We start from the raw sequence: 11,695 nt of genomic DNA on the forward strand, positions 1-11,695 counted from the left end.
GGGGTCTTGCCATGCCCTCCTCCAGGGGATCCTCCCAACCCAGGGACTGAACCCATGCCTCTTATGTCTCCTTTGGCAAGTGGGTTCTTTACCACAAGCAGCACCTGAAGCCCATAGCTTACATTTAACCTGGCCCTTTGTTTACAGAATCTTTAAGATTATTGCCAAACTAATGCTTATCTGGAAAAAAAATGGTAAATAAAATAAGCAACATCATGACTCAGTATATGATCTTTAGAACAGTTTCTCTATTGCACCCTTTTTAATTTAGAATTTCACCATCAGATCCTTCCACAATTAAAATTAAATAGTGAATATTCTCATAAATTATGAAAAGGAATTTATCTCAATATTATGATCTTGATATGAACATATGAGCACAAAAATGATCTATGCTCATAATCAAACATTTGGACATTAGAGAAAATTGAAGAGACTACAATACCAGTCTATAGCTATCCACTATTCACATTTGAGACATTTCAATGGTTCTCAACAAACTAACTTGTAGAGGTAAGATCTTATAGTTCTGTAATTCCACAATCTGCTTTCTTCACCTCAAGTATATGATTAGAATCTAACTCTGAGTCAAATGTTTTGAAATGCTTTTTAATGGCTCTGTAATATTCCATAAATAAGCAAACCATAGTTTACTTACGTATTACCCTACTGTTAAACATATAGATTATCTTGTTTTTAGCTAGCATAAAAAAAGTTGTAAAGGTTAGCTTTATATGTAAATCTTTATCAGCATTTCAAATTATTTCCCTAGAACATACTCTGTGAAGTGGGATTGAGGATATAGACTATCTGGCTATAAATTGTCAAATTGCTTTCCATAAAGTACAACAATTTACAATCCCACAAATATAGGAGTGCTTATGTAATGCATTTCTATCAACTTTGAATATCATCAGGAAGAAGTCTCCTACCTCTGGTCAAGATAGAGTAACAAAGGACTGAATTTATCTTCCCACCAAAAATAACTGAAAACATTTGAACCTCCCCAGCCACAGTTTCTATTGACTGCTTTTCCCACTCTATGGGCCATACTTGTCTTTCTTTGCATGTCTTATGTACTTCAGGCTTCCCTGGTGGCTCAGATGGTAAAGAATCTGCCTGCAATGCAGGAGACCTGAATTCAGTCCCTGAGTTGGGAAGATCCCTTGAAGAAGAGACTAGCAATCCACTCCAGTATTCTTGCCTGGACAATTGCATAGACAGAGGAGCCTGGAGGGCTATAGTCCATGGAGTCCCAAAGAGCTGGACACAGTTGAGTGACTAACACTTACTTACTAACTTACAATATACTTCTCAAAAACTGGATGTTTTAAAAAATGGCAACTCTGCAAATTAGATTCTACCCCCTTCTTAAGGTTTATTTTTTGCTACTATTTGTTGTCATTTGTTATTTTACTAACTTTTCTGAACTGATTCTATAAAACCTGTATTTGTCATGTGTGACCACTAGCATCTTTCCTCATTTACCTCATTTACAGAGATTTCTCATGTGTTTGGAGCCAATGAGTTTCCTAGTTTTTGCCAAGGGACTCCATGGATGTGTTGATGCATGCCTTCAATACTGAGTCAGGCAGTTTGTAACTCTGCCTTAGCCTTCACTTTCTATTTGTATAGAGTCCATAGGTAAGAACTTAGGGCTTTGGCTGATCTTTACTGAGTATGCTCACAGCTCTGGGCATGTACACAGCTTCACATATATACATTAATTTCTAGATTTCCAGAAATATGTTACAGCTTTTCCAAGCTCCTAGGAGACATCTCATCCCCAGTTTTTCCTTTTAAGCTTTTTGGTTAGCCTATTTGCCCCAAATGTTATTTACCACCTTCAGTTCAGTTCAGTCGCTCAGTTGTGTCCGACTCTTTGCGACTCCATGAATTGCAGCACGCCAGGCCTCCCTGTCCATCACTAACTCCCAGAGTTCACCCAAACTCACGTCCATCGAGTCGGTGATGCCATCCAGCCATCTCATCCTCTGTCATCCCCTTTTCCTCCTGCCCCTAATCCCTCCCAGCATCAGAGTCTTTTCCAATGAGTCAACTCTTCGCATGAGGCGGCCAAAGTACTGGAGTTTCAGCTTTAGCATCATTCCTTCCAAAGAACACCCAGGACTGATCTCCTTTAGGATGGACTGGATGGATCTCCTTGCAGTTCATGGGACTCTCAAGAGTCTTCTCCAACACCACAGTTCAAAGGCATCAATTCTTCGGCACTCAGCTTTCTTCACAGTCTAACTCTCACATCCATACATGACTACTGGAAAAACCATAGCCTTGACTAGATGAAGCTTTGTTGGCAAAGTAATGTCTTTGCTTTTGAATATGCTATCTAGGTTGGTCATAACTTTCCTTCCAAGGAGAAAGTGTCTTTTAATTTCATGGCTGCAGTCATCATCTGCAGTGATTTTGGAGCCCAAAAAAATGAAGGCTGACACTGTTTCTACTCTTTCCCCATCTATTTCCCATGAAGTGATGGGACCAGATGCCATGATCTTAGTTTTCTGAATGTTGGGCTTTAACCCAACTTTTCCACTCTCCTCTTTCACTTTCATCAAGAGGCTTTTTAGCTCCTCTTTGCTTTCTGCCATAAGGGTGGTGTCATATGCATATCTGAGGTTATTGATATTTCTCCCGGAAATCTTGATTCCAGCTTGTGCTTCTTCCAGCCCAGCATTTCTCATGACATACTCTGCATATAAGATAAATAAGCAGGGTGACAATATACAGCCTTGACATACTCCTTTTCCTATTTGGAACCAGTCTGTTGTTTACCACCTTAGGCACATACAGTGTTAAACAATTGCCCCAGACTACTTTGACAAATACCCTTGGGGTAAAGCTGCTCTGTGCCAAGTGAGCTATAATTGTAAACCTCTTTTTCAAGGTGACCAAGGAACTGGGGAGAATGGGAATTAGGCAGGTTAAAATGTCAGTGTTCTTAGTGAAACTGAGTCATCTTTCTCGAATAAACATCTCCAGATTGCTCCAAGCTCTTTGCTAATTGCCAGATTTCTGAAAAAGTTGACTTTGACTTCTTTTGCCAGTGTTTTCATTGCTTTAATGGAAGAAAGATTTCTTGGGGGTAGTTACTATCTCGGGTTTCCCTGATTGCTTCCATCACTTCATGGCAAATAGAAGGAGAAAAAGTAGAAGCAGTGACAGATTTTATTTTCTTGGGCTTCAAAATCACTGCAGACAAGAACTGTAGATGACATTAAAAGATGCTTGCAGCTTGGAAAAAAAGCTATGACAAACCTAGACAGTGTATTAAAAAGCAGAGACATCATTTTGCCAACAAAGTTCCATATAGTCAAAGCTATGGGTTTTCCAGTAGTCATGTACGGATGTAAGAGTTGGACCATAAAGAAGGCTGAGCACCAAAGAATGGATGTATTTGAACTGTGGTGCTACAGAAGACTTTTGAGAGTCCCTTGGACTGCAAGGAGATCAAACTAGTAAATCCTAAAGGAATTCAATCCTGAATATTCATTGGAAGTACTGATGCTGAAGCTGAAGCTATAATACTTTGGCCACCTGACGTGAAGAGCCAACTCACTGGAAAAGACACCGACGCTGGGAAAGATTGAGGATAGGAAGAGAAGGGGGCAGCAGAGAATGAGATGGTGAGATAGCATCACTGAGTCAATGGACATGAATTTGAGCAAACTCTGGGAGACAGTGGAGAACAGCAGAGCTTGGTGTGCCACAGTCCATGAGTTCCCAAACAGACAATTCTTAGCAACTGAACAACAGCAACAACTTAACTACCCCATTTTTACTGAAGTCCCATCCCCATCCCCCAGTGCAATCCATATTGTTTTTACTCATTTGTTTCAGCAAAATTTTGCTCAATTTTGAAATCTTAAGTTTTCCTTGGAATCTCATTTAATATACATTATTAATAAAAATTTTTTATTTACACCTATGCATACATGTAATTTTGTACAAGTAGCATTTTACAAAAGGAAGCATTTTATCCACAAAATCCCCCAATAGTCATGTACTTACACACAAGTGAAAACATCCCTCACACAATGCCTACTGTCCCTCAGTGTTTATTAACTTCTGTTCCTACATGCTCAACTGGCTTGCCTCTAATAATGCAAGAGAAACAAGTAGAAGCTAAAATGTGGTAGAAGCAGCAATTTCTGCAAGAATGATGACTCTACCACCTCATGCCACCGCCCTTCAATCTTCATCAGAAATTCTGACCTTCGGTAGTTGAAGAGAAACAAAACTGGAAATGCAGTAAGGCTCTTTTCATATCTCTCTATGGGGAGAAATAGAAGACAAAGTTTTTAACATACTCAGAGCAGCTTCTGGTGTGGCCTATGCTTCTGTGTGGCTCGTTCAGGTCATCCAATTCTTAATCTGCCTAATGTGGCTTCTTTAGCTTATAGACTTTACAGCAAACCTAGGAAAATTTCCACTGTACGAGTCAGAGTGAAAGTGAAAGTCACTCAGTCATGTCCAACTCTTTGCAACAGTCCATGGAATTCTCCAGGCCAGAATACTGGAGTGGGTGGCTGTTCCCTTCTCCAGGGGATCTTCCCAACCCAGGAATTGAACCCAGGTTTCTTGCATTGCAGGCAGGTTTTTTACTGCCTGAGCCACCAAGGAAGCCCAAGAATTTTATATTGCTAATGTTGGGCCAACTTCAGGTGCTAATTACTAACAAGAAAATGTGTGAAACCTCAAAATATGCAAGTGAAAAAAAGTGAAGTCTATTTGCATCAAACCTACCTTTCAATGCTATTCCTCTTGAAGCAGCATGATGTTATTCAACAGCAAGGATTGAAAAGCACTGAAGCAGTATTGCCTAATAGTAAGATGAGACACATTTGGGGTTTTCTTTTTCAGCAGTAACTCTAGAAGGCCCTTGTACCAGTGCTTATAAAACATACCAGGGAAGATCCCTGGATCTGGATGCAGCCTGCTAGAACCTGAGCAGGGTTCATTTTAAACACAATAATAACTTTGTGGACTAGACAGCATTCATGTAACTGAAAACAACATATGGTCTTCAATAAAATGAAAGGCACCCCAGGAAAGGGCAGCTCTGAAGAATATTTTTAAGGAATAGGCATGAAATTAAATTCAACATTCTTTTCCTAACACACAAAAAAACCCCAGAAATGCTTATTTGTCTTTGTTATTCTAAGAAATTCATGAGGGGGAAATTTTATGTGACTGTACCTTCTCCCCCCTGAAAGAAAACAATGTTCAGAGTACCCCTTAAACCACAAAGATAAAAGAGAAGCAGAACATGTAAGAGCTGTTAGAAGCTATAAGATTTCAACTTATGACACAAAGGTGACTCTCATCAACCCCTATCTGCCAATTGAATTTTTGTATCAGCAATATCTCTAGTCTGTCACAGAATCCATCTTAAAAGTTTGAGAAATCATGCTTTTCAAATATTCGTCTTGGGGACTTCCCTGGCAGTCCAGTGGTTAAGACTTCACCTTTCAATGCAGGGGGGTGTAGGTCTGATCCCTGGTCAACAACTACGATTCCACATACCACGTGGTGTGGCTAAAAAAAAAAGAAAAAAGTAATAGAATAACAGGAACTGATCATTGGTGCTGTACCCAATCCCAGGCAGAGCTGTGGACATCCACACACACTACTCGCCTGGGTGTCTCTCTCCCTCCTGAAAATTCTGCACAGCGATTTTCAGGAGCAATCATTTACATTAGGATGTAACATGGAGCTGTAAAATGTAGTCATGGAAACCATTATGGCAGAGAGAAAAAGAGAGATTTGGGGATTTAGTGAGTCTTCTTGATTTTTCAAATACAATGGTCCCCTTAGCAAAATAAGTTGGGCCATATGGTGAACTGTGTGTGGTAATTTTCTAAGCTTGCAAATAGAATTCTGCAAAATGTGATCAACTGCTAAGTCACTGCACTCCGAGTAAGCCCAAATTCTACTCCTGCTCACTATTTCCAGGGGTACTAGATGCCAACACTACACATACTGCAAACAAACAGACAACACTCAGGATTTAATTTTAAAAACCATCCAGTAAAGATGCATATATAGGATAAATGTTCACTGAAATTATTCAACCTGAAAAGTAGAGAAATAGTTGGTTTCAGAAGGCCATAGACTTCTTTGAAAACTCAGTTGATAATCTCTCTGAAACTCAAAACTGCCCTGGATTCATTCTTTCCTTCTCTCCACCACCTACACTCCATAATATTGCCATTATTCTCATCTAAAAGTGCACATTTTCTGTGTCTTTAAATGTAAGGCAGTCTTTTCTACAAACAAAACAATCATAAAATCTCAGTGATAATAAACAGCAAATATATCAGTGGTTCCAGCCTCCATAGTGTTTGTCTTTTCCTGTTGTTTATGAACATGTAACTTCACATTCCTATTTTGCAGATTCTTTTCATTACTTACCCCTTCTCCCATTAAAGTCTTTTATCAGATATTCCATGCCAGCTGAAGTTTTTAATATAGATAGTATTTATGAAAGTCTTTAAAAAATATAAGGAAAATCCCAGAATGACATTTTGGGGTTAAAGTTGAGTGAAATGAGGCCAGTGGGATCTCCAAGGTTTCTCTAAAACCAAACCAGAGAGGCAGGAGATGTCATTCCTCTGAATACATCTGCTACCATTTGGACTCTGCTCCAGTAGCAGGTATAACTGAAGACAGTGTGGTGAAGGATGACTTTAATTTAGCTGGTAGAATATGCCATGATCTTACTTGCTCAAACCATGATTTGCTAAGTCAACCACTTTTGTAACTGATGAACCTATTTCTGCAAACTCATATAACTACAATGAATTCACAGAGCACCATCATGGACAAGCTGTTCTACAAGAGGTATCAGACAGGCCCTTCGTCTTCAATTTCAGTAACACTGGACAAAAGGCTTGCAAACACATGAGAGGTTAGATTCTGGAGTTAGTTAGGGGACTATTTCTCATCAACAGGAAAGGTCATTGAAACTCCAAGAACTACAGCCTTTAATTAAAAAAGAAATATCTTGCCAAATTAAAATTAAAATCAAAATTTGCAGGCCACTGTTTTATCTCCTGTTTCCAGTCTACCTACTGATTGCACACAGCTACACACAAGAAATGTTGAAAAAAACACACTGATCAAGTCCTAAGTTCTTGCCTAATGTTTAATTTTTTTCATTTTTGTAGTTATCATCACCCACTTTATGGATCAAAGCATTGTCGTGGCAATGGGGCTTGCATAACTCAATGAAGAATTGATGCTTTTGAACTGTGGTGCTGGAGAAGACCCTTAAGAGTCCCTTGGACAACAAGGAGATCAAACCAGGCAATCCTAAAGGAAATTAACCCTGAATATTCATTGGAAGAACTGATACTGAAGTTGAAGCTCCAATACTTTGGCCACCTGATGAGAAAAGCCAACTTATTGGAAAAGACCCTGATGCTGGGAAAGATTGACAGCAGGAGGAGAAGGGGGAGGCAGATAATGAGACGGTTTGATAGCATCACTGACTCAATGGACATGAATCTGAGCAAACTCCAGGAGATAGTGAAGGACAGGGATGCCTGGTGTGCCACAGTCCATGGGGTCACAAAGAGTCAGACGCAACTTAGCGACTGAACAGCAACAACAATTATCCTCAGTTTCAATATCTACCTGATATCTCATTCTCACTGAACAGGATGATATTGAAGGCCAACAAAAAGCAAAGGGACTATTCCAGGCATGTGGATACAAGTATATCTCCACCACTTGCTCACTGATTCATTTGATGTCAGTCTTATTCTTATCTGAGGCTCTCAGATACCAAGAGCTTTGGTTTATTTGAAGGCATCTTCCAAACTGAACAAGAAGAGCAAAGTCATCTGGTTCTGCATTCATCATTCAAGTATAATGGAGAGAATTAAAGATTGATGGAAGCAGATGAGGTGGGCTGGGGTCAAGTGAGCCATCATGACAGCAAGTCAATGTCCCACTGTGGGGAAAAGACCAGAGAGGCAAACAAGTGTTAAATTGTAGGGTTCTTGGAATGCTAGGTTGGCAGTTTTCCCTCACTAACTGTTTTAAGGAAGAAAAATGACATGATCTACAAGACCTCTTTGGAGAGACCTAAGTCTGGCTGCCAGGATGGTTAGGAGATAATCACTGAGCCCTCAGAAAGAGGTTGCTGAGAGCCTGAAAAGGTGGATCTAAATGGGGCGGGGCGGGGGGGGCGGGGGGTCGACAGACATCAAGCGGACTAAACTTAGTGATTAACTGTATAAATTTATAAATTTCTAATAAAATCATAAGATGCATAAATGCAATAAGGCATCATAATGACGCTTTTATTTGTTTATGAAATATGAAAAATACAGAGAAAAATGTGAGTATCCATTCACTTACCACCCAGCTTAAGATATAAAATGCTACAGATATGAAGTCCACTATATGCCCTTCCCCAAATCCAATTTCTCCTTCTTGCTCACAGGCTAGCTCTATCCTAAATGTATTAAATTTATCCACATTCTCTTTTTTCTCTTCCCCTCATCCCTTTCCTTGTCTGCTGTCACCACTATGCTTCTTCAGTAAAGAAATACTCTCTTGCTAAGCCACAGATTTAAATATTTGCCTGTAGTGTGTCTGAATTTTGGATGAATTTTCTAACTGGCTTCCTTCTCTACACGTCGCCATGCTCCCATGATGGTCCCAGCAATCCCCTTCTTCACATGACATAAAACTACATATCTTTCTCATTTGTTCTGACACGGTCATGACACTGGTCATAAATCAATTATTTGCCAGTTACTCTGCTAAGGACTAGAAATACAATAGACATGATAAGTTCATTGTAATCACTGAGTAGGTATTTGTTGAATGAGTGAATAATAAGACTCTATTCCTGCCCTGAGCACATACATACATGTTCAGTCACTTCAGTCATGTCCAACTCTTTGTGACTCCATGAACTGTGGCCCACCAGGCTCTCTGTCCATGGGATCTCCTAGGCAAGAATGCTGAAGTGGGTAGCCATTTCCTTCTCCAGGGGACATTCCCAACCCAGGGATCAAACTCAGGTCTCTTACACCTTATGCACCAGCAGGCAGATTCTTTACCATTGAGCCACCCGGGAAGCCCACCCCATAAAGGTGAGTCCCATGGTTTATTCCATGGTACATCAGAACGTTATCACTTAATCTGATGACTTGTCACTTAATCATTTCTAGACCACTACCATTCTTGCAACTTTACAAGGTAAAGGCATAAAGAAAATATGCTTACTTGCCAAGATGAGAACCACCACCCCCCCCACGGAAGATACTGCAGTTCTGGTCAGACAATATCCACTTCCCCCAGAGTGGCAGTGGAAAGACATCACCAGCTCATCACCAGACATCAACTCGGGCCCCACCTTGACCAATGCCTGGAAGCACTGTGCATGCAAGGACCACTCCAGAAAGACTTTCCTGCCTCCCCACTTCTAACAGTGGGGACTTGCCTTGACTGTGAGGTGGAGAAGGACTACTTACTTATCATAGTTATCCAGCGATAATAATGGTCATAGAAAAACTAATAATAATGACTAGCATATATTGAGCACTTACTATATAAGTGATATGCATATAAAATTCACATGTGGCATCTTATGTAATCCTTACAGACTCTCCACGGAACATCAGGTCTCACCTGCTTCAGATCTAAGGACTCTACAGACTGAAAGTGAGGGGATGGAAAAAAGGTATTCCAAGCAAATGGAAATCAAAAGAAAGCTAGAGCAGCAATACTCATACCAGACAAAACAGACTTGAAAATCAAGTGACAAATCCTCTACGCCCAAGGATAATAACACCATTCAAAAGTGTGTATTATATTGGGGTTTTCTGTAAATTCAAAGTCAGAGATGCTCTTAGAATATTTCTAGGAAACCAATATATTTTGAACACCATGTATTAAAACAAAAAAAAAAGTTTAAAAATCCATGTCTCATTATTTCCCACCATATTTCATGGAAAATTGCCCAACTCACCCTCAAGATTGTTAAGCAGTCTCTCCAAAAAGAGCCAGAAAAGGCAGAGGTATGCCTATCCAAAAGCTTTCAATTCTTTAGGAAAATGTTATGATAATAAAAGCAAGCTTTGGGTGGCTCAGTCAGTAAAGCATCTGCCTGCAGTGCGGGAGACTTGGGTTCGATCCCTGGGTTGGGAAGATCCCCTGGAGAATGAAATGGCAACCCACTCCAGTACTCTTGCCTGGAAAATCCCATGGACTGAGGAGCCTGGTAGGCTACAGTCCATGGGGTCGCAAAGAGTTGGACAGGACTGAGCAACTTCACGTTCGTTCACATTGGTGCCATGAGCTACTAATTATTGGCAAAACAGTAGTAATAATAACAATAATAGCATAAAGACTGAGAATGGGAAAGTCTGGGCAGGAGAAAAGTGATCCTTGGTGGAGGAGAAATCAATCAATGCCAAGTTCAGGGATTATATTGACTGCATTGCTCATTTGTTTAGTAGGCAACCAACAGCAGGTAAGGACTCACCTTCTCTCCACCTGCCACACCAGGCAGTGGTTCCCTATCTTCTGAGGCAGCAAGCCCTGGGCTGTGATTTATGTTAGCAACAGAAGTTTCATTTCCATGGTTCCCTTATGATTTCTAGAGACAATTATATATATATATATTTTAAAGCTTGGCTGATTTTATTCATGGATTCCACCCAATAGTTGACACATTACAAGTGGCGTAAGTCCACATTTTGTAATGTGTATCAACATCTCACAGTTATGAAGTACTGCATTATTAAGCAGAAAGGTCTTTTTAAAATGATGCATCTGTGACAATCCAGCTCAGGGCACCCAACTGTGGGCTCCTGTTGCTTATGGGAACCAGGATATCTCATTGGTCTTTGCTGGCTGAGGCCTCACAGAGGTCCCCCCAGGACAGCACAGAGGCAGACTGGCAATTAGTCTCATCTCAGGTGGCAGTGCCAATGGGTGGCAGAGGCTGCAAAGAACATGCATTCATGGAAGAAAAGGACTCAAACAAACTCTCAGGACATGTGGCCTATTCTTTGGTATTTTTTAGGACATAATAATTAACTCTGTTTAGGCACCACCTTCTCAAGAAGAATTTCTGCAGAAGGTATACTATGTAGGCTGGATTTTTAAAGAAAAATAAGAATTCACCAGGTGGCAAAGTGGGTGAAGGCCCAGCAGATGGAAAAAACATAGAGGCATTAGAATGTTCTCAGCCTTGGTCGAGACGAGTTGTGAGGTTTACATGCATTTTTATGTGAGATCATAATATTTATCAGTTTGTGTAGGGATTATTTTTTAAATTCTTGAAATACCATTTAAAATGGTAATCTCTTACATATATGGGCTGCATTTATTTAATCACACATTAATTGTGAGGAGTTAGGTTTCTCCCAACTTTTCTGTATTATAAACAAGCCTTCAAATAATATCTCTGTGTATAAATTTCCATCTGATTTTCTGATAATTTATTTAGAGACTATTCCCAGAAGTGGAAAATACTCAGCAAAGGGGAATGGAAATACGGGACCTTCTAGATGTGTATTGACAAATTGCTTTCCAGAAAAGCTTGCATCATCTGACTTTCCATCCACCTATTAGACATTTGGGAGCATTAATTTGATCAAAACTTGCTAATGGAATTGAGCTAAAATTTTGATTTCTTTGAACATTTTCTTCCTAA

This window comes from Bos indicus, chromosome 14 (genome assembly GCF_029378745.1).
Source record: "Bos indicus isolate NIAB-ARS_2022 breed Sahiwal x Tharparkar chromosome 14, NIAB-ARS_B.indTharparkar_mat_pri_1.0, whole genome shotgun sequence".
In the NCBI taxonomy this organism is placed as follows: Eukaryota; Metazoa; Chordata; class Mammalia; order Artiodactyla; family Bovidae; genus Bos; species Bos indicus.